Source organism: Cervus elaphus, chromosome 11 (assembly GCF_910594005.1).
Source record: "Cervus elaphus chromosome 11, mCerEla1.1, whole genome shotgun sequence".
NCBI classification, from domain to species: Eukaryota; Metazoa; Chordata; class Mammalia; order Artiodactyla; family Cervidae; genus Cervus; species Cervus elaphus.
The window spans coordinates 30,519,182-30,543,785 of record NC_057825.1 but is presented as its reverse complement, the minus strand read 5'-3'; the positions used below and the strand labels follow the sequence as shown (position 1 = coordinate 30,543,785).

At 44.9% G+C, this 24,604-nt stretch overlaps 1 protein-coding gene and 1 non-coding gene across 3 annotated transcripts in view; one reads left to right on the top strand and one right to left on the bottom strand.

Moving 5' to 3' along the window:
- The window catches only part of KLHL29 (kelch like family member 29), a 326,752-nt gene that overhangs the window by 253,475 nt on the left and 48,673 nt on the right, over positions 1 to 24,604 (bottom strand). The window lies entirely within an intron of this gene.
- Positions 3,123 to 3,229, top strand: LOC122704110. Its single transcript, XR_006343740.1, has one exon. It is a non-coding gene; the product is annotated as a U6 spliceosomal RNA (small nuclear RNA).

Sequence of the window (24,604 nt, the reverse complement as noted above, 5' to 3'; positions counted from 1 at the left end):
GCGTACTTTAAATTTTATAAGTCATGCAAATCCACTTTCCCCGTCCTTACCTCCAGCAAAAATAGAGGAGAAAAGGTGCATTTGCTAGTGAGGCGGGGTGTCCTAATAGGGAAGCTACATGAGGTCACTGGGGTCCATTTAGAGGTCTCAGGCAGCAAAGAGTGAATATGATTTCCCAGAAACAAGTGTTTCTCTTTCCATGGGGGCATTTCAGCCACAAAGTCGCTAAAAAATTAACAGCTCCATGAGAACTCCTATTTAGGAAGAATTAAACTGGCTACTTCGATTCCACACTCCTCAAAGCTTCAGGCGTGGAACTTTGAGAGCAGCTGCAGGGAGAGCTGGAACATACGAATTTTGAACTGAGACCCTTTGGACGCTCCAATCTGGTCCGAGAGCCCAGACCCAAAGTGGGAGGTGGGAAAAACCACAGGCTGTCTCAGGCTTGTGCACAAGCTCAGTCTCAGTCAAGGGCTGCCTCCCCATTCATCAGCGTTTTGACCTGCCTCAGTCTGCTCAGCTGTATCATGGGAACACAAGCACCTACCCATAGGCCTGCTGGGAGATTAAACAAAGTATTCAAGAAAGTACTCAGAAGCCTACTGACACACAGTAGGTTCTTAATAAATGTTAGCGCTTATTGCTTGCTCTTGTCTGTCCCCCAAATTATCTTCCTGAGACCCAAATCTGGTTTCCTTTCATTGAAAACCCTTTAGAGGCTGCACAAAACTATAAGTCCCTTGAACAACAGACTCTAACTTATTCATCTCTCTATCAGTAGACCTTGTCCCGTACTTGACAGATAGTAAGTGCTCAACAAATGCCTGTGGAAAAGCAAAGAAGGAAATAAAATGAATTTGGTGCTTGTGACATAGTAAATATCTCCAAGGATGAGATGAGAATGTTGGATCAAACAATGAATCAACAAATAAGATAGATACAAGTTTGGTTAGTGACTAAGTACACAGAAGGTGTGTTGAACCAATAAGTCCGTCTCATCATTTAACATCTTATAAAAAATAATTCAGCTTCCCACCTCCATCCCCTTCTGGATTCTCCTCTACCTGTCCTGCTCAGCTTCTCTGCATCCCAGCGAAAATTCTTCAGGGGTTTCCTGGGTCTCCTGTCTAGTAACTCACCGCCCATTCCTTCTTTCAGCTCACTCCTCAGCCCATCACTGCCTCTCAAGTTCTCCTGTTAAGGTCACCAACGATATGTACTTGCGTGCTGAGTCACTTCAATTGTGTCTGACTTTTTGCAAACCTGTGGGTCACGGCCTGCCAGGCTCCTCTGTCCATGGGCTTCTCCGGCAAGAATACCGGAGTGGGTTGCCATACCCTCCTGCAGAGGATCTTCCGTGACCCAGGGATGGAACCTGTGTCTCTTCTGTCTCCTGCACTGGCAGGCGGGTTCTTTTCCAGAGCCACCAGGGAAGCCTCCATCTATATAAACTACTTGTGTTGAATGCAATGGAAGGTTTCTACTTTTCATCCTGTTTGCCATCCCAGAAGATTTCCATACTGATTATCATTCCTTAAAAGTAGGGATGACAATCATGATATAAACTACTGGGATGGCACGGGCACTGGCCATGTGGATGCACTGACCAGTCAGAATAGTCTCTGGGCATCAGTGGTCAGTCTGTGTGTACAAGCTGAACACAAACCTTGCTTAAACACTTCCTTACCGATCTCATACATTCCCCCCCATTCCCTTGGTTGCTGTTTCATTCTGTTTTGCAGGAACACTTCTCTCTCTCTCTGGCTATTAAATATCAGAGTCCCTTAAGTGTTTTCTCTAGGCTCTCTTCCTTTTTTTTTTTTTTAACTCTACTCCTTTCCCCACATGATTCATGCTCAGGGCATTTCTTACCTTCCATTTGCTGATGGCTCCTGAAAACACATGATCTCAGCCCCTACTTTCCTCTACAATCCAGATCTGTCCATCTCACTGCTTATCCACCGCCTCTAATCTGATGTCTCAAAGACAACTCAAAGTGCCACACCTCTTCCTCTGACCCAAACAAGGCAAACCATCAGGGACTTCCCAAGGGCTCTGGTAGACAGAGAGCAGCCCTAACCATCGACTGTACAAACCTGACACCTAGGAGCCTCTCCCTCCATCGCCACCCCATCAACACTGCTTCTGAAGTCTTTATCTCCATCCACTTCTCTTTACCTCCATAGCCGCCTCCCTCCCGTGCAACAGTCCTCACTTGCTTTTCTCCGATGCAGCCAGAGAGACTTTTCTCAAAATGCACATCTGATCCTCTTCCTCCCCTGCTTTAAGCCTCCCCGCTCCAGGCTGTGCCTGGACTGGTGACCACTTTCCATCCTGCCTTATCCCCCTGCTCCTGGTCCTCTTGTATGCTCCTGCACACTGGCCATGTTTCAGTTTCCAGAATATTCCGTACTCCTGCCACAGGGCCATTCTGTGCACTGTTTCCTCTCTCGTCCCCTGTTAATGCTGATTCAGAGCCCAAGTCAAGTATCAACTCCCGAGGGAAGCCTGCCTTGACCTGAGGCTGTATCACACTCCTATTTATAGAGAGGGTCTCTCTCCTTTCAAGTGCCTGGGTTCATAATTATAATTTATGCTTGTAATTATAGGATTAACTCCTGTCTTCCTTGCCTAGAGTGTAAGCTCCATACAGACAGAGCCCATATCTACTTTTGTTTACCTCTGTGTTTCCAGTCTAGGATGGGCAGCTAACTGCGGTCTCTGGGCCAAATCCAGGCTGGTGCCTGTCCATCAAGTTTTACTGGAACAAAGCTACACCCATGCACTTGTGTATTGTCTGTGGTTGCTTCTGCTGCATAAGAGGTAAGTACAACAACAGAGACAACATGGCCCTCAAAGCTAAAGCATTTTTGCTGTTATTGTTTAGTTGCTAAGTTGTGTCTGACTCTTTGCAACTCCATGGACTGTAGCCAGCCAGGCTTCTCTGTCCCTGGGATTTCCCAGGCAAGAGTACTGGAGTGGGTTGCTATTTCCTTCTCCAGAGGATCTTCCTAACCCAGGGATCAAACCCACATCTCCTGAGTTTTCTTAATTGGCAGGTGGATTCTTTACCACTGAGGCACCTGGGAATCCCCCAAATATTTAATCTATAGAAAAAGCCTGTGCTCACTTTGGCAGCACATATACTAAAGCTGGAACAATACAGAGTGGATTAGCATGGCCCCTGCACAAGGATGACATACAAATACGTGAAGTGTTCCATACTTTAAAAGAAAAAGAAAAAGGCTGCCATCCCCTGCTCTAGGCTGGAGCACTAGTGTCTAACAGAAAGCAGACATTCCAAACAAATTCGCTAAGTGAAGCATAAATAGGCAAGGAATAAATGAGTTTCTAATAGATGCCTTGCTGTCTGCTGAGTGGCTCAAATGAGCCCTCTCTAGGACAGCCCTGGCCGCTGCAGGCCTGCATGAGAATACTGGGGGCTGTTATTGATGTGCTGACCCCTACTCTTCTGCCCAGGAGTGGGGATCCTTGAGTTTTCTTTGGGTTCCCAGCCAACAGGTCACCACAGGTAAGGAAGGGGTATTTGATCGGATGTTTGGTGGGGCCCCCTGCTCCTGGCTGCTTCTGAGCCAGGGGAACTCTCCCTGGCCATCCCATATCTGCCTGACCCTGTCACAAGCCTGTGACAGCCCTAAAGAAGGAAGAAGGAATTTCAGAGTGCCTCCCTGGCCCACCCTGCAACTTTAGGGACACCTTGGAGACTCCATGAGAAGTCTCAAATACACAGTGGGGCCTTAGGTGGGGAAGGAACCCAGAAGCCCAAAACCCCTAACATGACAGACCCAAGGACAGACCTGGTCAGCCCTGGTTGTTCCTCTTGCCTCGTTGCCAAGGCCTCCAGGAGACTGCAGCCTCTGTCCAGAATAAAAGGTTACCTTCCCTACTCCAGCCCCCAGAGACCTGGCCATTTCTCGTTCAGAGCTCACTTTGAGTTCAGCCTTTCCTCCAACATCATCCTATACTGCTCACTGTATTTGCACGAGGGCCCTTCCTTCCTCTCTACCCTGCACCATCACAGAGCAGGGCTGCTTTACTCTCTCCCATCTCTGTCACCACCCCTCCCAGCTCCAACCCCTGGGTCAGGAACGCGCAGCATGAAGCACACAGGAGGGTCTTGCAGACACCTAGGAAAGGCGGAAGGGCCTCAGAACACCCTGGATCCCAGATGCACCACCCGCGACACCTGAGATGCTGATGGCCACCACCCAGCTCCCTCCCGCCCAGGCCTGCTTCTTCTGTGTCTTGTATGACCCAGAGTGACCGTGCCTCCTGCCTCCCACCTCCCTCCATCCAACGCTGGCTCAGCTGGGCCCTGTCAGCACATTTCAGACCAGCTGAGGTGCCTCCAGTGGCCAGCTTGGAGGTTGCTGGACTCCATGCAGGCTTCTTCTGGTGCTGCCCTCCCAGTGGGGGAAGACTCCAGAATTTTAATACTCATAAATAAGATGTAGAAAATTCCCAAAGCAGAGATAAAGCTGCATCCAGGCTGAAGCGTTAAATGTGGCAGGAACAGAAGACACAATGTGAGCATTTACACCCAAGCACAAGTAGCCAGCAACCCGCAGAGCTGGCGTGGGAGAATGTTTCCGGCTCCTCACTCGTGGGTGCTAGACGCAGGCACCACGTGGCTCTACTAGAGAAAGAGTTTCAGATTTAGTGCTCAGATGTTTTGTTAAGATCCAGCGGAAAGGGAAGGAACACTCCTGGGCGAAGCCCAGATCACTGCTCTGAGGATTCTGGAAGGCCCTCCTCCCTGAATCCTCCCAGGTCCCTGGCACAGCTCTAGGTGCACTGGGCCCCGGGTGAGGACCCTGCTGGGGGTCCAGCAGAGGTGGCTCCCCTCAGCCCTGCCGCTGCCCCACTGCATCAAGAGCCTGGAGTCTCCTCTGCCTCGACTTCCCCACTGACAAAGACAGAGAGGATGCCGGCTTGTGTCATCTCGCCGGACTCTGCTCTGAAGTGGGATCCTTTGAGGGAGGCTTGGTGGCTGTCTCAGTCAGCTGGGGTCGCCAAGATAAAATACCGCAGATAGGGAGGCTCAAACAGGAGAAATTCGTTTTCTCACTGTTCTGGAGGCTGGAAGTCCAAGGTCAAGGTGCAGCAGCTTGGGTTTCTCCTGAGGCTGCTCGTCCTCGCTTGCAGATGGCAGCCTTCTAGCTGTGAACTCAGTCTTTCCTCTGTGTGCACACACATCCCTGGTGTGTCTTTGTGAGTCTAAAGTTCCACTTTTTCTAAGGACACCGGTCAGATTGGATTAGGGTCCACCCATATGACCTCACTTAATTTTAATGGCATCTTTAAAAGCTCTGTCTTCAAATACAGACACATTCAGAGGTCTTGGGGTTAGGGCTTTGACATATCAATTTTGGGGAGACACAGTTCAGTATATGACAGTGGCTAATAATGAGCTAAAGAACATGCTTGACTATGTCATGATAGAATTAAGGAAAATGGAATACCATTCCTCCCTGGATGCTTCACACAATGGCAAACTTATCTGCCCTCCCAGGAAGTTCTTGAGCAGAAAGATGAATACAATTCATACCCAAAAACACCTTACATTCACTGGATTTCTACTTATTTATTTGACTTTAACAAAAGCCTTCACTGAAAACAGATGAATTAAACTGGTGATGATGACAATGATGAGAATAATAGTAGATCAGCACACAATCAACCAAACCAAGCCAAGCTACATACACTTTAAAGTTAAAACAGGTTAAGTTGATAAGCTTTGTTTTAGACCTGCACTGTAACTCTGAATTACATGACATTTATAAAATATATATTTAGCTAACCCTTTTACAGAGTGCTGTAAATCAGTCATAAAAGGCCAAACTTTGTAGAAGTGGTCTAATTTTAGAGGTGAAACAAAATGCTATTACTGATTATTTAAGAGGCTAAAGGCAAACACTACCAAAAGGAGCCAGACCTGAGACGTGTCTATTTTGGAGGCATCGAAGGGAGGTCTTATTAAATTCACAGGGAGTTTTCTCCAGAGACTACAAACTGATTGTACGTGGGGGGATGGACATGAGAAAATAAATAAACGTGCCCCCACCTTCTGTTTCTACAAGTTGTCACACTCTGCATAAAAGCCTTCATTCTTTTTAAGTGTCAGAGTCTATGGAATGAGAAGTCAAGGGGGAGGCAGCCTGGCTGTTTTTTCCACAGTCTCCACTTGGCACTCAGCGTAGAGTCTGGTGGGCAGTAGGGAACCAAGAAATAGTGCTCGTATGGAATCTGAAGAGCATAATCACTGTGGATGAGATCTGGGAAAGAGGGAAGACTAGAAAAAAGCAAGAATCAAGGGACAGCAAAAATCAAGGACACTAGGAGCTGAGCCTCCTAACCATCATCAGAGATTGTGCAAATGAATTAAGTAAATCATTATTCAGTTGTCTGATACAATTAGAAAAGGGAGCAGAAAAAGCCGAACAAATAACTGCTTTAAAATGTATAGTCTGCATGTTTTCAAAAATAAACCCAGAATTTTGTAAAGAATGTTTATCAAGGTTATACAAAACATCAAGACTACATTTTAGAGGCCGATTGAAAGCCTGAGGGTTTAAAGAAAATCCATCCTACTAAGCATAAAAATAAAGTTATTTTTAAAAGTTACGACATGAAATAAAGAATACAAATACTAGCTTACTCTTTTACAAAGCTCACTGTACAATATAATCCAGTAAATCGCCACTGTGTAAATGGGAAAGGATGGGAGGGGAAGGGATGGGAGGAAGGGAGAGGAGAGTCATGCATGAGGTTAACAAGAAAGCTGCAGTCAGAGCATGAAAGGCCTGGCCGCGAGGTTAAGGATTTTGTACTTTCTCCTCTGGCAAAGGGGAGCCAAGAGATTTTAAAAGAACTGGCCCCATCAAATTTGTATTTGCAAAAGATGACTCACCGGTTAAAAGCCCCTAATGAAAAGAGTGGCCATCAGCTGAAATAAATACAAAACAATTAGGTACTGAACAGGCCCCTCAAAGCAGACATGTTCTCCTCATTTGCTGTCTTCACGGACAGTAAATAACAAGTAGGTCCCATGTTCAGGGCTTGCTGCCCCAGTTTCAAACGCTGTACAATTCCCACGACATACATCTTTTCCCCAAATGCCGTCCGAGGACATCTTCCTCCTTAAAGAGTAAATGCAGGTAGAGTAACAAGTACAGTAGATTGCCCAGGATAAGAGCAAGCCTGAATTTTCTTCATCAAAGGAAGAAAAAAACCCAAATACCAAGTCTCTCTTATTTTTTGATCTGCTTTTTCTAAATATTCATATAAGCTGACCTTTTCAAGGCATCGCTTGGAACTGAAAACATGCTGGTAATAAATTGTGTTTCTCTGGCTTAAACGAAGCGGTGTTTTGCTGCGAGTCATGAGTGGTTTCCATTCCTGGAGATGCTCAGAGAACCGGGCTGCCAGGAGCTGGCAGGGGCTCTGGTTCCAGGGCAAAACCCCCCTATGTCAGTGAGGATCAAGGATAGTGTGTGTGTGTGTGTGTGTGTGTGTGTGTGTGTGTAAGGCACCCCCCCTGAATTTCCCATCTTCAATCCTTCCAAAATGCTTTTCTGGGTACTGTGAGTAGAGGGTAGCCAGGTGCCATGGACACTTCTGGAAGCCTGGTGAAAAGCCTGTAGACACCTTTTCAGAATAATGCTTTTAAATACATAAAATAAATTGCATAGGATGATTCAAGAAACGTGTTACATTTAAACATAGTTATCAAATGTTAAAAACAAAATGTTAATGTAGTAAATATCCTTCTCTATCAATGCATTAAATAATAAAGTCTAGAGTCATTTTTTTTTTAATTGGATTTTTTTGACTGTGCTGCACAGTACGTAGGATCTCAGTTCCCGAACCAGGGATGGACACACACCACCCGCCACCGCTGCAAAGCGTGGCATCTTAACCACTAGACCGCCAGGGAAGTCTTAAGAGTCGTGTTTAAAATACTGTAACTTCCAAGTAGTGGTGAATATAAATGATACTTCGAGACATGTGCAACAAGGAGGAAAATATCTATGATTCCTACGGATGACAGAGCCACATACTACTGTGGTTTGTCGCCTACGTTCATGAATTGAAGGGAGCGCCAGCTTTCACTGGGAAAATAAAGCCACATATTCCCCTATTCACACCACAGATGTCCTGTGCTAGACCAAGTATGAAAAACAACAAATGTGCCCTGCAATGCTCTGAGGTAGGGACACTACTTCCGAGCTTGATTTAATCTGGAGCATCTCTTAACCTTTCTGGGGACGTTAACACTTGAACTCCATGGGAGTGTTGTGCAGATTTAATAGGTTCCTTCCCTTTATTTTTGTCTGTTAAGAAAGAAGCAATTGATGCGCGAGATTAGGAGTGGGTGCACCCAAGGCCTGGACCTATACCCCCTGGAGATCTGGGCCCTGTGACCTGCTCCTGGGGCTTCCCTGGTGGCTCAAGGGTAAAGAATCTGTCTGCCAAAGCAACGGTTCCATCCTTGGGTTGGGAAGATCCCCTGGAGAAGGAAATGGCAACCAACTCCAGTATTGCGTGGGAAATCCCATGGACAGAGGAGCCTGGTGGGCTATAGTCCATGGGGTGGCGCACTCACACACGAGCCCACCCTGCCCCTGACCTCACAAGGATGTTTATGAGTCTCTGGTGGGAAAATGGGGCCACATGCTTTGCCCATCATGGAGGATGGCTGAAACCAGAAGGACTAAACTTTGAGGTCGTTATTCTGTGTTTTCAGGTGTGGCTGTTACGGTAGGAATCCTGGTTCCATGGTGACTAGTGTGGGGCTTTGAGGCTGTTTTTTGTCGATGCCCCAGTTTCCCTAGTAAATGAGCAACTCTTCTTTACAGAGTTTTGTAAAGGTGGGAGGAGAGAACATGATATTTAGAAAAGGGCCTGGCACTCAGTAAGCACGCAGTAAAAGCGAGAAACTTGATTATAATATTTATTACAGCCTTGTCTCAGGCCATGACGATGCCTTGGTTATACCAGAAGCTTCCTTCTTCATCCTCCGAGTGTCTGAAATAAAGCAAAGGCCCAGAATAGAGGGTAGGTTCTTTCCCAGAGTTCCCACATGGCAGGAAGGAAACTTTTATTTTCAATAGTATTTCTGAAAAGTCTCAGTATCGGATATGCAGTATAAGCAAACAAAATCCTAAAGCTTCAGAGATATCCTACCTCTTGACCCTGCGCTGGCCCTGGCTGAATTTTCCTGTCGTCTTATACAGCACAGACAGTTCTGGGGCAGAAGATACCGCTAGGTGGACATGAGGATAAGCCATGGGGTGGGGGGAAGTGTTTACAAGACAATTTCTAGAGACACTGGATCCTTATGTCAATAAGAGAAGGTTGTGTGCATAGATAAGAAACCTTAAATTTTTTTTCTTTTACTTATTTTTTTTTATGAAACACAGACTCCTATAAAGGGAGACCACACAGTTCTTGTTCTTTACAAGTTTACAGGCTCTCAGGGGAGACAAACCCAGACATGGAAAAGATATAAAAACACACAAAGAAACCACAGTCCCAATATAAATGGGGTGATGACACAGAAATGCTGCTCTAGTGCTCTGAGGTGGAGAAATCTTTAAAAGAAATTTTTGGGGGGCCATGCAGCCTGTGGGACCTTAGTTCCCCAACCAGGGTTTGAACCCACATGCTCAGCAGTGAAAGCACAGAGTCCTAACCACTGGATGGCCAGGGAATCCCTTGGGGTGTGGGAACTCTGTCTTCTCAGAGTCCCTCCAGTGGAGTTCACTGGTCTCATAAAATTCTACCCACCTGCAGATGGAAAGACTCCACAAGGAAGTCAGTACATGTTCAGGCTGGAGGGATAGATTTCCTTTTCTTTTACCCTGTGACCTTTCTAAAGGTGTCCGTGTCACTTTATGGTTTATAATATTAGCATTAAGGTATCATGGCACATCGACAAGTAGGAGCAAAGGGAGGGAGGTTCCTTTCCACCCGGGCTGTGATGACACCCGCTCCCAGTTGCAGAGTAGAAACATTGAGGATACAAAGCGGAGGCCCTCCAGGTGATGTCCCCTGAGCTATTGTGAACATCGGAGCCCAAAGAGGGGCCTTCAGACTGCCTTGGGAAGAGGGGTGGTGTGCAGGAGGCTCTGCACATTTGTGAGGACTTAAAAGGCATACGCAGGGTGACCCAGTCCTTGGGGCTCAGGCGCAGCCCCTGTGGGGAGAGTGGTGCAGACAGCAGAAAACAGAGAGGTGCGGCGCCCCCAGACAGAGTTTAGGGACAGCCAGGATGAGAAAGATGGTTAAAAACTCCCATTGACCAAAGCCTGTATCTCAAGCACAGCTCAAAGCCTTTTGTGTGTGTTAATACTGGAATGTTCCCCATATTAAGATGAAGAAACTGAAGCTCAGAAAGGTCAAGCCATTTGCCTAATCCCACACAGCCAACTGTGTGAAACTTGAAAAAATGTACTTGGTTAAAGCTAGGTGAAAGAATCCAGTAACAAAAGACCACATATTATATGATGCCATTCATTTGATATGTCCGGAATAAGGAAACCTATAGAGACAGAAAGTAGATTCATGGTTCCCAGGGGGCTGGAGGGAGAGGTGAATGAGGAGTGACTGCTAATGTGTATAGGTTTCTTTTCGAGGTGATGAACATATTGACCATGGTAAATACATGGATGCATGTATCTGTGAATATATTTAAAAAACATTGAATTGTACACCTTAAATGGGTGAATTGCATGGGAGGTGAATTATATCTTGATAAAGCTGTTACTTTATTTTTTTTTTAACTTAAATCTTCCCTTGTGGCTCAGATGGTAAAGAATCTGCCTGTAATGCAGGAGACCTGGGTTCAATCCCTGGGTTGGGAAGATCCCCTAGAGAAGGGAATGGCAACCCACTTCAGTATTGGTGCCTGGAGAATCCCATGGACTGAGGAACCTGGATACAAACCAAGGAATATACAATTCTGCTTTCACTGGGGTGACAACTGATCCAGAGGAAAAACTGGGAGGAATACCTGCTTTCCTTACGGTCTTCCGATATCAGAGCTGCTCTCTGACCCTCAGACCCGGTCCTGGGGCAGCCTGTCCTGATAGGCAGAGAAGGGCTTAGCTGCACAGGGACCTCATCTCCACTTCATCCTCACAGCTCAGCCACCCGGCAGCACTGTCAGGCTATTAAATATGGATTAAGAAAACTTAAGATCTGCCTGCCGAAATCTAAGCTATGGAAAAACAACTCTGACCCTTCACATGATCCTGCAGTGTGGGCACAGGGGCTGGCGTGACCCAGGAAATCGTGGGAGAATCGTGCTGTCTCACTGAGAAGCCTGATGAATGCCGAGGACAAGGCTGGCGCTTGGTTCATGATCACCTCTCTCGTGTTCTCCCCACTTGTGTTCTGAATTGCAGAATTGTTTTCCCTGGCATTTGTCACATTGAGGACATGAGCCTTTTAATTGGCGAGCGAGCAGACACGCCGCTTGAGATGTCAAGAGACTGTCTTTGTTGAGCAGCGGCTCTGTTAAGCGGAAGCCCTGAGTCGAGGGGCTGTCTCTCTGAGTCAGCTGCCAGTCTGGCCTGAGCACAGAACGGAACCAGCCAAAAGAACCGGTGATTCAGTTTATGCAGGACCTTGCCAGATAGACCCTAGGGGCTGAGCTCTGCACTGGATTGGATGCTGTGGGATTCCAGAAGCCTTTGCCCTCTCTCCCTCCCCTAGAAAGCCTCTAAACAGTGTTTTATATGGCACGAGGTGAATGGGCTCATCTGAGAGGTTATGTTGTGTCTAAGGTTGACATAATGGCCTCCCTGTATGCACACCCTTTGCCCTGGAATCTTGTATTCATGGTACCCTTTCCGCCATGATCCTGAACATGGCCATGGGGTTTGGTTTGGAAAAGTACATGTGCTTTCCCACTTCCTTTCTCACTTCTCAAGAGCCACTATAAGATCACGCTGGAGGATGAGAGATCAGCCTACCCAGCCAGAGATAGGTCAGCCCAACCTAAGTCTGAGAGAGGACAGCCAAGATAACAGAGCTACCTAAGTGACCTGCAGCTGACCACAGAGGCATGAATGAACCCAGCTAAAAGCAGAGGAATGTTATTCTACAAACTAGATGAGCAACACTAGGTATTTATTGTCTTCAGTCACTGAGGTTTGGGGTGGTTTGTTGCATGGTACTGTTGGGTCACTAGGGAACTGATTCAGCCAGCCAATATAGGACAGATGGGGATAATCTAGGGTAGATGGAGATCATCAATCTCAGCACCCCCAAATTCAGAGTCTAGGGCTGGAGGCCCCCATGTGAACCATATAGACACTTGGATAAGTTGTAGACCTGCCGAAGGAAGAGAGCATGGAGAAGACATGTCATGGGGGGGCCAGTCAAGCCAGGTATGAGCTCATGGAGAGGTGGTAGAATTTACAAACTCTGGAACCAGTCTGGCTTCAAATCCTGGTGACACCACTCCTGTGTCATCTTTGAGAAGTTAGTTAATGCATGAAACCATAGATGGGCTCAGCTGACATCCATTCAAGCTTCCTCCTGTATTTCAAAGGCAAGAATGCTAAAATGGCCTACTCCCTTGCACCTCCAGGGATTGAGATGTGTTTTCGGTTCTACCAAGCAGATGTGCTTGAATATGATCTGAGAGGGCAAGGAAATGAGGTGGGGCCATATGGTCATAGATTCTGCTGTTCTCCTGCCAGGTAGGGGTGAGGAGACCAGTCACTGGCTTTGTGGGTGTGTTGGCAAGCAGACTACCCTCGGAGCAGAGAAAACACTGAAGCAACAGCCTCAGTGACCCCTCCTGGTCCCCGGGTGGCAGTGAAGGTGGGTGTTTCCGAGGTCGCCAGTTCTCATAATGGGGTCCTGATTTCCAACCTTCCCACCTGTGGAAGTAGCAGGCCTGGTGGTCCAGTCTATAGTGTGAGTATTCCTGGAGACTGAGCCTAGATCCTGCCTTCTAATGATCCTGGAAACTCCTAATCCCCTCTGGGAACCTTCGCTTAAATAGCCAGAGAGTTTCTGTTTTCTGGTTTCTGAACTGCAGTGGATACATTTCATCTCTCTGGATCTCAGTTTCCTCATCTGTAAAGGGAGAGAGAGAGAGTTTATGCTTTGAAGGGTTGTCAAAAGAATTTGAGTAGCTAATCCATATCAGGCAATTAGAACAGTGCTGGCATATGGAAAGCATCTAAAATCTTATTACCATTAGATTTCTAGAAACTTACTGGTGTCAGGGAACCAGCATTGACAAATTATGGGGACTGTGTGACTTCTAGTTACATCTGATTTGGGGACACTTTTCTAAACCTTATGCATGTCTTGTGGACATTCCAGGGATGAAGAAGCTCTTAGTATACTGATTGCACTTGGATCTTTTCAAAGTCTTGAATATCATATACTTTTACTCTTCCTGGTGTGGGTCACTTGTCTCCATGAATTACTTTGTCAGTCACGTGGAGTAAAATTACAGGCATTTCAAGTCTCTGGTTTTATGCAGGTCACAGTCCCTTATCCCAAGTCCCTGCGACCAGATCTGCTTTGGAATTCAGAATATAAATGTCATACCTCATGATACTTCCGGGAGGTTCTGAAACAGTACCCCAGAATCAGGTATATTAGCATTTCTATAGTAAAATGTAGGGCTATTTACATTTACTGTGATAAATAAGGACTCCAAGTGGCCTCATGTCAGTTTAGGTCAGGTTTTGCTGTCAAATCCTAAAGGAAATCAGTCCTGAATATTCACTAGAAGGACTGATGCTGAAGCTGAAACTGCAATACTTTGGCCACCTGATGTGAAGAACTGAATCATTGGAAAAGACCCTGATGCTGGGAAAGATTGAAGGCAGGAGGAGAAGGGGACAACAGAGGATGAGATGGTTGGATGACATCACTGACTCAATGAACAGGAGTTTGAGTAAGCTCTGGGAGTTGGTGATGGACAGGGAGGCCTGGCGTTCTGCAGTCTATGGGGTGGCAAAGAGTCGGACACGACTGAGGGACTAAACTGAACTGAACTTGCTGTCAAGTGATTTCTTGTCTCCAGAGCTTTTCCTATTTCAGATTTTCAGATAAGAAAGATGGACTTTTGCATAAGGAATAATGACATGACAATGGTCTAAGTGCTGAGACTGAGGGGTGCATGGCCAGCCACAAAGGGTCAGTGGGGTCTGAGCCAAGGCAGCTGTTAGCATTCAGAAGACATGGCAGGCTGATGTGCGATTTTTTAAATATTTGCAAGGATGTTTGACTGAATGCAACAAATGCAGGCACCTCCCAAGTAATGATTCCAGAAAAGCTATTTTCTCTTTTCAAACATTTAAAAGAACAGGAAGACAAGACACCAAAGGAAGACACATCTGGGGGAGCAGAGGGCAGTGTCATCACTTTGGGAAAAAGATGAAGAGTGTAGCAGAATACTGGAGGAAGTCACATGCTTTGAACTAGCAGTCCCCAGTGTTCAGAAACCAATTAGGTGGCAGGAATTTCATTCTGAGGTTTATTTATTTTTTAACTGCTTATTTTATATTGGAGTATAGTTGACTTTTGAATTGTGGTGTTGGAGAAGACTCTTGAGAATCCCTTGGACTGCAAGGAGATCCAACCACTCCATCCTAAAGGAGATCAGTCCTGGGTGTTCATTGGAAGGACTCATGCTGAAGCTGAAACTCCAATACTTTGGCCACCTCATGCGAAGAGTTGACTCATTGGAAAAGACCCTGATGCTGGGAAGGACTGGGGGCAGGAGGAGAAGGGGATGACAGAGGATGAGATGGCTGGATGGCATCACCGACTCAATGGACATGAGTTTGAGTAAACTCCGGTAGTTGGTGATGGAGAGGGAAGCCTGGTGTGTTGCGATTCATGAGGTCGCAAAGAGTCGGACACGACTGAGTGACTGAACTGAACTGAACTGAACTGGTAGTTGATTAACAATGTTGTGTTAGTTTCAGATGCACAGCAAAGTGATTCAGCTATCCATACACATGTATCTATTCTTTTTCAAATTCTTTCCCCATTTAGGTTGCTTGTAATGTTGAGCAGAGTTCCCTGTGCTATACAGTCAATCCTTGTTGGTTATCCACTCTAAATATAGTATTGTGTACATGTCAATCTCAAACACCCTAACTATCCCTCCCCATTCCCTTCTGGTAACCATGAGTTTGTTCTCTAAGTCTGTGAGTCTGTTTTGTAAATAACTTCATTTGGATAATTTTTTTAGATTTTGCATATTAGCTATACATACAACATTTGACTTTCTTGGCCTGACTTATTTCACTCAGTATGACACTATCTAGGTCTATCCATGTTGCTGCAAATGACATTGTTTTGTTCTTTTATATGGCTGAGTAATATTCCACTGCATATATGTACCACATCTTCTTTATTTATTCCTCTGTCGATGGACACTTAAGTTGCTTCCATGTCTTGGCTATTGTAAACAGTGCTGCAATGAACATTGGGGTGCATGGATCCTTTCGGACCACGTTTTTCTCTGAGGTTTATTTTACCTATGGCCCTGGGCCTCCCCACGGAACCGTCTCAAGACACGGCTCCCCTCACTGTGCCTCCTGCAGAGCCTGCAACTGCGTGCTGGTGCCCAGGCCATCTCTCTCAGCACCCTGAAGGGCAGGGACATGTCCTACCCACCTGGCCTCCTCCCCACAGCGCTGAATTACAGGCTACTCAGCGAGGGCTGTCCTAGTGCTGGGATTCTGGGCACACTTGCGAGAAAGGTGAATGAATTTATGAAGCTGGAAAGGTCAATTTTGTCACGTAAGGTGCAAGCTGAGCCCAGAGCTGGGGAGACTGGAGTAAAGGAATTTAAAGGGAATGAGGCAGCCAAGACTTCCTAGCTGTGGTTCAAAGGGCTGCTGGACCAAATGAGGAGGACCAGGAAGTGAGGGAGACTGTGACCGCATGGTGATGAAGGCCAACAGAAAGGTCTGCGTTTGGTCCACCTGGCAATGCAGCTTTTACCCCGGGGTAGGCCACCGATGGCAAAGGTGAGTCAGGGTGCAGGCGTGTTCAATCAAGTCAAACACAAATGCCTCAAGCTGACTTTAGTCACTAAAACACTTGTCTGAACCTGTATCAGCCTTTAAAATCCGTCTGCATTTTTTCCTCTCTGTTCTAAAATGGTAAGATTTAAAGGATGAAAGCTGCTTGACCTGGAAGCAAAGGTGTTTTTCTGCATTAGGTAAACCTGTCAAGGAGAAGTTCCTTTGAAAAGCGCAGTAAATCTAGTCTGAAATCAAGGACGGTACATTGTTTACATATTTTAGCAGAGCCAAACCATCCTTCTTGCAGTTTCCTTCCTTCCCTTCTCCTTTGAAAATATATCCCTCTACTTCAAAACAGCCTGCAAAAATGCATTGAAAAAATATACAAGTAAAATTAAAAAAAAGTCAAGAAATCAGGATAAATACCAAAAAAAAAAAAAAAGATAAAACCAGAGGGAGAGAATGATATAGTAAATGCTCAACAATACCCTTGAGTTTCACACAGTTTTTTTCCTTAACACAGCTCTCAATACAGGACCATATGAGTCAACAGAGGGTTGTTTACCAAAAGCAGTTCCCCAGGGAGCCAACATAGTATAGACTGGTGTGTGTGTATGTATGCGTGCTCAGTCATGTCTGACTCTGCAATTCCACGGGCTGTAGCCCATCAGGCTCCTCTGTGCATGGAATTTTCCAGGCAAGAATACTGGAGTGAGTTGCCATTTCCTACTCCAGGGGATCTTCCCAACCCAGGGATCAAATCCATGTCTCCTGCATCTCCTGTATTGGCAGGCAGATTCTTTACCACTGTGTCACCTGGGAAGCCCAATATAGACTAGAACACATTACCTAAGTGTCCAGCATGACCCAGGAAGAGCTCTTAGAGGACTCCTGAGGATGAGATGCACTGACCATTCCCTAGACCCTCTCTCTAAGTACTGTTGCCCTTAGCAAAGCTGTTGGTACAATTTGGGTTGCTGAGAATCTGCTGTGATGTCCATCACAGTCTGTCTGATTTTATGGACCACAGCTACTCCATGCTGAGGTTTAGTGATCAATCATGAGCTTTCATCCTCTGGGGTTGGGCTGACCCTGGACAATGGAAGGACATGGCAGAGACACATGGTTTTTCCTCCCAAAGGTGGGTCAAGATGATCTACATGAATCTCAGGTCTGATAGATCCATGAACAGAACAGAAAACAGGCAAGTAGACCCAAATACATGTGGAAATTTGGTATGTGATAAAGGTAGCATCTCAAACCTGTGGAGGAAAGATGCATGGGCTTTTGGAAAAACCTAAATTTGAATCCATTATCACATACCATTCACTGGAATAAACTCTAAATGGATTGAATGATCTAAACAAACAATGGAATTACACTAGAACTAGAAGACGACATGGATGAATTCCTTGATAACCTGGTAGAGGAGAAACCTTTCTAATTTATGACTCAAAATCCAGAGGCAATATAAGATTAATAAATTTATCTACATAAAAATAAGACAGACGGATGGCAAAAGTACAAGTGGAGCCAAAAGACATGATAAAACTCAGAAAGGAAGATATCTGCAACTCTTATCAGAGATACCTTAATCTCTGATAATATTAGGAAAAGCTGTTAAAATTGATAAGAAAAAGGCCAAATGCCTGACAGAAAAACAAAATGTGTACACAGTTCAGAGAGAGAGAAAGGGAATTGGCCTTTAGACCTGAAAAAATGTTCAACCTTACTCATAATGCTGCTGCTCATGTCCGACTCTGTGTGACCCCATAGATGGCAGCCCACTAATAAGATAAATATAAATGAAAACTAAACTGGAATTCCATCTCTTACTCATATTGGCAAATATCCAAAAGTGTGGCAAGCATTTTGTGGTTAAGGCTGTGGAGACCCAGGCCTTCTCATATATCACTGGGAGAATACAGAATGGTACAACTGCCAAAGACGAGAATTCAGAGATACCTGGCAAAATTACGTATGTTTTTATCTTTTGACCCATTAATCCCACTTGAAGGTATATAACTTCTCATGTGTGAGAAAGCATATGCCAGAGATGACTGATTATGGCATTGCTGGTAAAAGAAAAGCTCAGAAACAACCCATGGATAGAAACTGGCAGAATCCACTGAGACGAGGAGGAGCAGCACACCCAGGGAGAAGGAGGATGGGCTGATGTGGAGGGACTTCCAGGCTGTACTGAAAAGTGGACAAAGCAAGGAGGAAGAACACAGACACTGTGTTACTGCGGTCTAAGAAAGATGGGGAAATGAGAGCGAATACAAAAAAGAGAAACCAAAAGCTAACAAAAGGGTTTCCTATGTTGAGGGATGTGATGGAGAAGACAGATATGGAATCATGCTTTCTCTGAGGTCACCTTACTAAATGGGCTTCCCTGGTGGTTCAGTGGTTAAGAATCCACCTTCCAATGCAGGAGATGCAAGTTTGATTCCTGGGTTGGAAAGATCTCTTGGAGAAGGAAATGGCTGCCCACTCCGGTATTCTTGCCGGGGAAATCTCATGGACAGAGCAGCCTAGTGGGTTACAGTCCATGGGGTTGCAAAAGAGTTGGACACAGCTTAGTGACTAAACAACAACCTTATTATTAAGTCCAGTTCCAGTTCAGTTGCTCAGTCATGTCCGACTCTTTGCGACCCCATGGACTGCAGCACGCACTTTGACTTTTAAACCATGTAAATGCTTTGCATTTCCCCAAAAATTAATTTAAAAGAAGGATTAATTTAACTTATGGACTTCCCTGGTGACTCAATGGTAAAGAATCCACCTGCCAATGTGGGAGACATGAATTTGATCCCTGAGTTGGGAAGATCCTCTGGAGAAAGAAATGGCAACCCACTCCAGTATTCTTGCCTGGAAAATTCCATGGACAGAGGAGCCTGGTGGGCTACAGTCCATGGGGTCGCAAAAGAGTCAGATACGACTAAGCAACTAAACAACAACAATTTAATTTAAACCCTATAATCGAAGACGAATGTCAATGAATGAAGCTGGTTATCAAATTGATAATACAATTATACAAAGAATGACTTTTGAACACAGTACTCTGTGCTTTCATAATAGGGAATATTCTAAAGTCAAAAGAAGTGTAAAGAGAAACTTCACTCAGCAGTTTCATTGTTAGTAACAATATGGGTCTTGTAAGTTGAAAACTATTTCACACATGTGTTAGTACAAAAAAGTAAATATGTTGATGTTTTGAAAATGGATTGAAAATTTCCATTTGAGGAGATACAAACAAATAAAACTAAGAAGAAAAAGACTTCGGTATTTGAATTGGAAATACAAATGTGAACACTTAACTTGTTAAATAAATAAATTTCCTGGCTCTATCCACTAAAGGGCCTTAGAATGAGCATCCCTAGGGCCTAGACGTTAGTTTTAAATTTCACACTAAAAAGAACCAGGGTGCCTCAGGAAAATGGCTGATTCTAGGTCTGGAACAAGGAAAATATGAGATCTGTCTGGGACATATTGTGCCTAAAACTGGGAAGGGGTCGATTTCAGCTAATAAACATAGAAAGAATGATAGAATTCGAAAAATCACTATTCTATACCTGAAATAATTGGCTTGGGTAAGGGTTCTCGAGGTATGCAAAAGCCACTAGGTGAAAAGTTATTGGAAACAGCATATTTGCCCAGTGCCAAAATATCACCCCAAAGATTATTTGCAATTACAGAAGAAAAAGGCTTCCCAGGGGGCTCAGTGGTAAAGAATCCACCTGCCAATGTAGGAAACACAGAAGATGTGGATTCGATCCTGAGGTCTGGAAGATCTCCTGGAGGAGGAAATGGTAACCCACTCCAGTATTCTTGCCTGGAAAATGGATTGGCTACTCCATAGATAGAGGAGTAGTGGGCTACAGTCCATGGGGTCACAAAGAATTGGACAAGACTGAGTATGCATGCACGCACAGAGGAAAAACTTACTTCAGCAATGATGTGACCTGAGGGTCATCACTTCTAACCCAGTAATTAAACATAACTTCACCAATAGGGGATGCCTGACATTATGTACCTCTGGGTACGAGGATACGTGAAGGACACAGCGTCATCTATGAAGTTTTCTTGACAGAAGTGTCAACAAAGCCAATCAAACCTTGAAACCCAACTTCCAATTTACAGGAAATACAGTGGATTGAAGACAAGTCAGACAACATCAGGAAGAAATAACTGGGCAAAACTTGGATGTGGGATGTTCCCAACCTGAGTAGCTTGGTCTCTTAAAAAAGTCAGTGTTCTGAAAAGAGAAAAAAGGTGTACGGTTGTTTTAGAGTAAGGGACTACAGAGACATTAAGTAAATGATCTGTATGAATGGATTCTTAAAAAGCTATTAAAAAAACATATGCTTTAGCCACTGGGGAAATTTGAATGTATACCAAATATTAGATGATAGTGGGGAATTAATAATTTTCTTATCTGTGATAATAGCAATGTGGTAATATCAGAGAATGTCCTTACAGTTAGGACACATATGCTAAAGTATTTAGGAATGAAGGGTTGGGATGTTTGAAACTTCCACATAAAAAACCCACACCTCTCTCCCTATCTATTATCTGTCTATCTATCTATCTCAATATATCTACAGATAGATAAATATGCACACACATATAAATCAAGCAAATATCGCAGAATATTAACAATGATTGAATCTAGGTGGTAGGTATCCAGAAATTCGTTGTATTAGGTTTTTTTTTTTTTAACTTTTCTCTATGCTTAAAATTTTCACAATAAAAATTAGGGAAAGGAAAAGGAATATTACATTAATTCCAAAATAAGTTAAGGTCTAAAAATGCTGTACCATTTAGCATGGCAATAACAATTTTAGCTTGAAACAACTATAGAACATAGAGGATAATGGACTGTGCATCTTGACCAGGAAAATTGATAAGGCACCCACAGTGGTAAAGAATCCACCTGTCAATGCAGGAGACGCAGGTTTGATTCCTGGGTCGGGAAGATCCCCTGGAGAAGGAAATGGTAACCCACTCCAGTATTCTTGCCTGGAAAATCCCATGGACAGAGAAGCCACAGTTGCAAAGAATCAGATATGACTTAGCAACTGAGCATATACACATCCACAAAAATATTTAACTTTGAGCAAGATAACTACATGATGCAAACCCAAGGATATTCTGGTTTGTAAAATGTATCTTGATTTAAGGGTAGACTGCTCCCTTGCTGAACCCTCAGTGAACCAAGGCTCCCATATGCGCTCTTTGTACATCCCTCCCACACTGATTCTGGGCTTGGCAGTAGTTTCCTATTGTTGTTGTGACAAATTACCACAAACTCAGTGGCTTAAAAAATTTTAAGCCACACAAATTTATTATCTTATGGTTCTGGAAGTCAGAAGTCTGATATGAATCTCACTGGGCTAAAATGACGGTTTCAGCAAGGGCTTCTGGAGGGTCTAGGTAAGAAACCATTTCCTTGCCTTTTCAGCTTTGAGAGGCTGCCTGCAAGCCTTTGCCTGTGGCCACTTCCTCTATCTTCAAAGCTGACCTCTACATTACTTCAGATTCTGCTTCTTTCCTCATATCTTCTTTTCTGATGCTGACTCTCCTGCCTCCCTCTTTCACTTGAAAGGACCCTTGTGGTTAGATTGGGATGTCCATATAATCCAGGATAATCTCTCCAGAAAGAAGAAAGAAAAAAGGCTGAGTGCCAAAGAACTGATGCTTTTGAATTATGGTGCTGGAGAAGACTGAGAGTCCCTTGGACTGCAAGATCAAACGAGTCAATCCTAAAGGAAATCAACCCTGAATATTCATTGGTAGGACTGATGCTGAAGCTCCATTGGAAAAGACCCTGATGCTGGGAAAGATTGAAGGCAGGAGGAGAAGAGGGCAACAGAAGATGAGATGGTTGGATGGCATCACCAACTCAATGGACATGGAGTTGAGCAAACTCTGGAAGACAGTGAAGGGCAGGGAAGCCTGGCGTTCTGCAGTCCATGGGGTCGCAAAGAGTCAGACATGACTTAGCAACTGAACAACAGCCTCTCCATCTCAAGATCCTTAATCACATCTACAAAACCCTGTTGCCATATACAAGATAACATTCACAATTTTTAGGGATTAGGATGTGAACATCTTGGGAAGGGATGGTCATTATATTGCCTACCATACCATGTGACTGGTTTTAGCCTATGAGGTACAAGCAAGCATGATACAAGCAGAAGCTTGAGAGGTACTTGCACTGTGGGGCTTGTCCTCTGGCCACTTTTACTTTTAAGATACTTCCTCTCAGAACCCAACCGCCATGCTGTGAAAAACCCACCCTAGCCACCTGGGGAGACCACAACTGAGGCTCTCGTCAATAGCCCAGTTGAGCTCCCATCCAGCAGCCAGTTCCATGCACCATCTTGGAAACACATCTTCCAGCCTTGGTCCTACCTGCCATCACGAAAGGCAGAGATGAACTGAGCCTTACTGAACTGCAGTATCCTGGACAAATTAATGACCGTTGATCTTTTAAGCTAAGTTTTGGGGCAGATTTTTGCTCAGCAGTGTATATAAACTGAGACAGGATGTTTGCTCTAAGCCAGTGAAACACTGAAGAACATATACCAAAAGTGTTGACTTTGGGTTTAGAATAATTATTCAGCAGCTGTCTTTAAGATAATAATTAGCAAAGCCTGTCCTCTATCAGGTCCTTTCTGGATCTGTGAAAGCAAAGCCTTGTCATCCACGTAAATCATCAGGCCTTTCATCCTAGTTTTCTCTAGTAGAAGTAAAGCCTGCACACCATCCGGAAGTGGGATTAAGTCATTAAGGACCACGTCGAAATGAAAGAGGGCAAGAATACCAGAATGCAACAGGATTTTTGCAATTGCAACATGATGTATCAAGAAAACAACCTTCATCTTGTGGCATTAAATGAGATTCGGAGATAAACTGCTGCTCCCGGTTGAACTAGATTAGGATGATTGTTGATGCCACTCAAGTCTGTTGTTTCAAGTAACCGATTCAGAGGCTGGTTCGCATAGACTTGGCCTATTTACTACACCTTGCCCTCACATTCCCCTGAACTAGGGCTTTCAATCAAGCCAGTGACCCAGCTAAACCATAGCGCGGGGGATTGATTTTTCAGAGTCTTGATCTTGCGATGAGCTTTTGCTACACTGGGTGGAAACCAGTTACTGTCCGGATTGTGGGAATTTGTGTTTGCAGTTTTATTCCTCTTGGAAAATATGCTTAAAAATCATTCATCCTCCAACCCCTTCCTTCTAGTCTGTAACGCTCCTAGCAACCACAAGAGAATAAACAGACCCAGCTCTTCATCAGAGAGATGGTACTCAAGTCTAAGGTATGTTTTTAATTTATAGCTCTGGGCATGAAAACGTTGACCTAGCAAGGCATGGGCTTAAATGGTGCCCACCCCCCAGCCCCCTGCACAGCAAATAGCAGAAATCATTCTCATTTGCTCCATGGCTGCAGAAGCCTGGCTACATCTCCAAAACATTTTCAAGTCTGCACATAACTAACTTGACCTGAGACCCGGAAAATCATCAAGACTCCTGTTCCTGCTTCCCAGCACTGAGGGCACACCTGTGGCTTTGTCTCGCTAACGACTGGAGCGGCCCAGCAGATCCACACATGTGACTCATCTGCTTTTCTCTGGGTGGCACTGGGTGCCGAGATTCACAGACAATGAGGGAATGTAGAACGCAGGGTGATTCTCTTCCAGAAGCACAGGCATCCACAGGGCTGTGGGCAATTGCCACACAAGTAACATGACATGGAAGGGAGGAGAAACTGGCTCTGCAGTGTGGCTTTCGAACACCGGCCTAACAGACACCAAAAGGTAAACTCTGATGATGATGGAAAAATAGAAGCCTACCTATCTCTTGTAAATCCATCGGTGTTTAGTGAGCATGGACAATGTGTTCAGCACAGTGCCAGGCACAGCAGGTCACATCAAAGGATTACAAAACCATCCCCATGTACTCGGCTCATCATCCCCAGTCAAGCTATGGAGGTGGAAGAAACTGGAGGGAACCAGCCAGTGAACAAGGGAAACAGCCACCACAGTGGCCATATACTTTATTGCACGAAGATCTGTAGACTTGAAAAGCTGGGGGCAGGTTAGAAGTAGGAGCCTGAGAGTCTTAAAAGCTCTACAACTGAGAAATGACATCTGGGAGCAAAGACAGAAAGAAAAAATGGGGAGGAAACAATGGATTTCCCCCCACCCTTTTGCCGGTAAGAACCAGAACTAGCTAAGGACACTAGCCTGGGGCCATTGGGTGCTGGGGCAAAGGGTCCCAAATACCTCAACAGGCATGGAGGGCCTGTGACAATGAGGTCAGTTACAACTACTCATAGAAACAGTCCCCTCTTTGGGGAGTTCTACTTCTTTGCTGAAAAAGGCAGAGGGTGGTGTTCAGTGGTCACTGTTTAGAAAGTCTTCTTTCAAGAAGACTTAATGTAAGTTTGGGTGCTTAAATGAAGAAACTTAGTGGAGTAGAAAATTGTTTTAAGTGCGGCAGCAGCTCATTTTCCAAACTTGGGAATTGAGCTTGACGTCTCCTTGACCTTGTCACCCA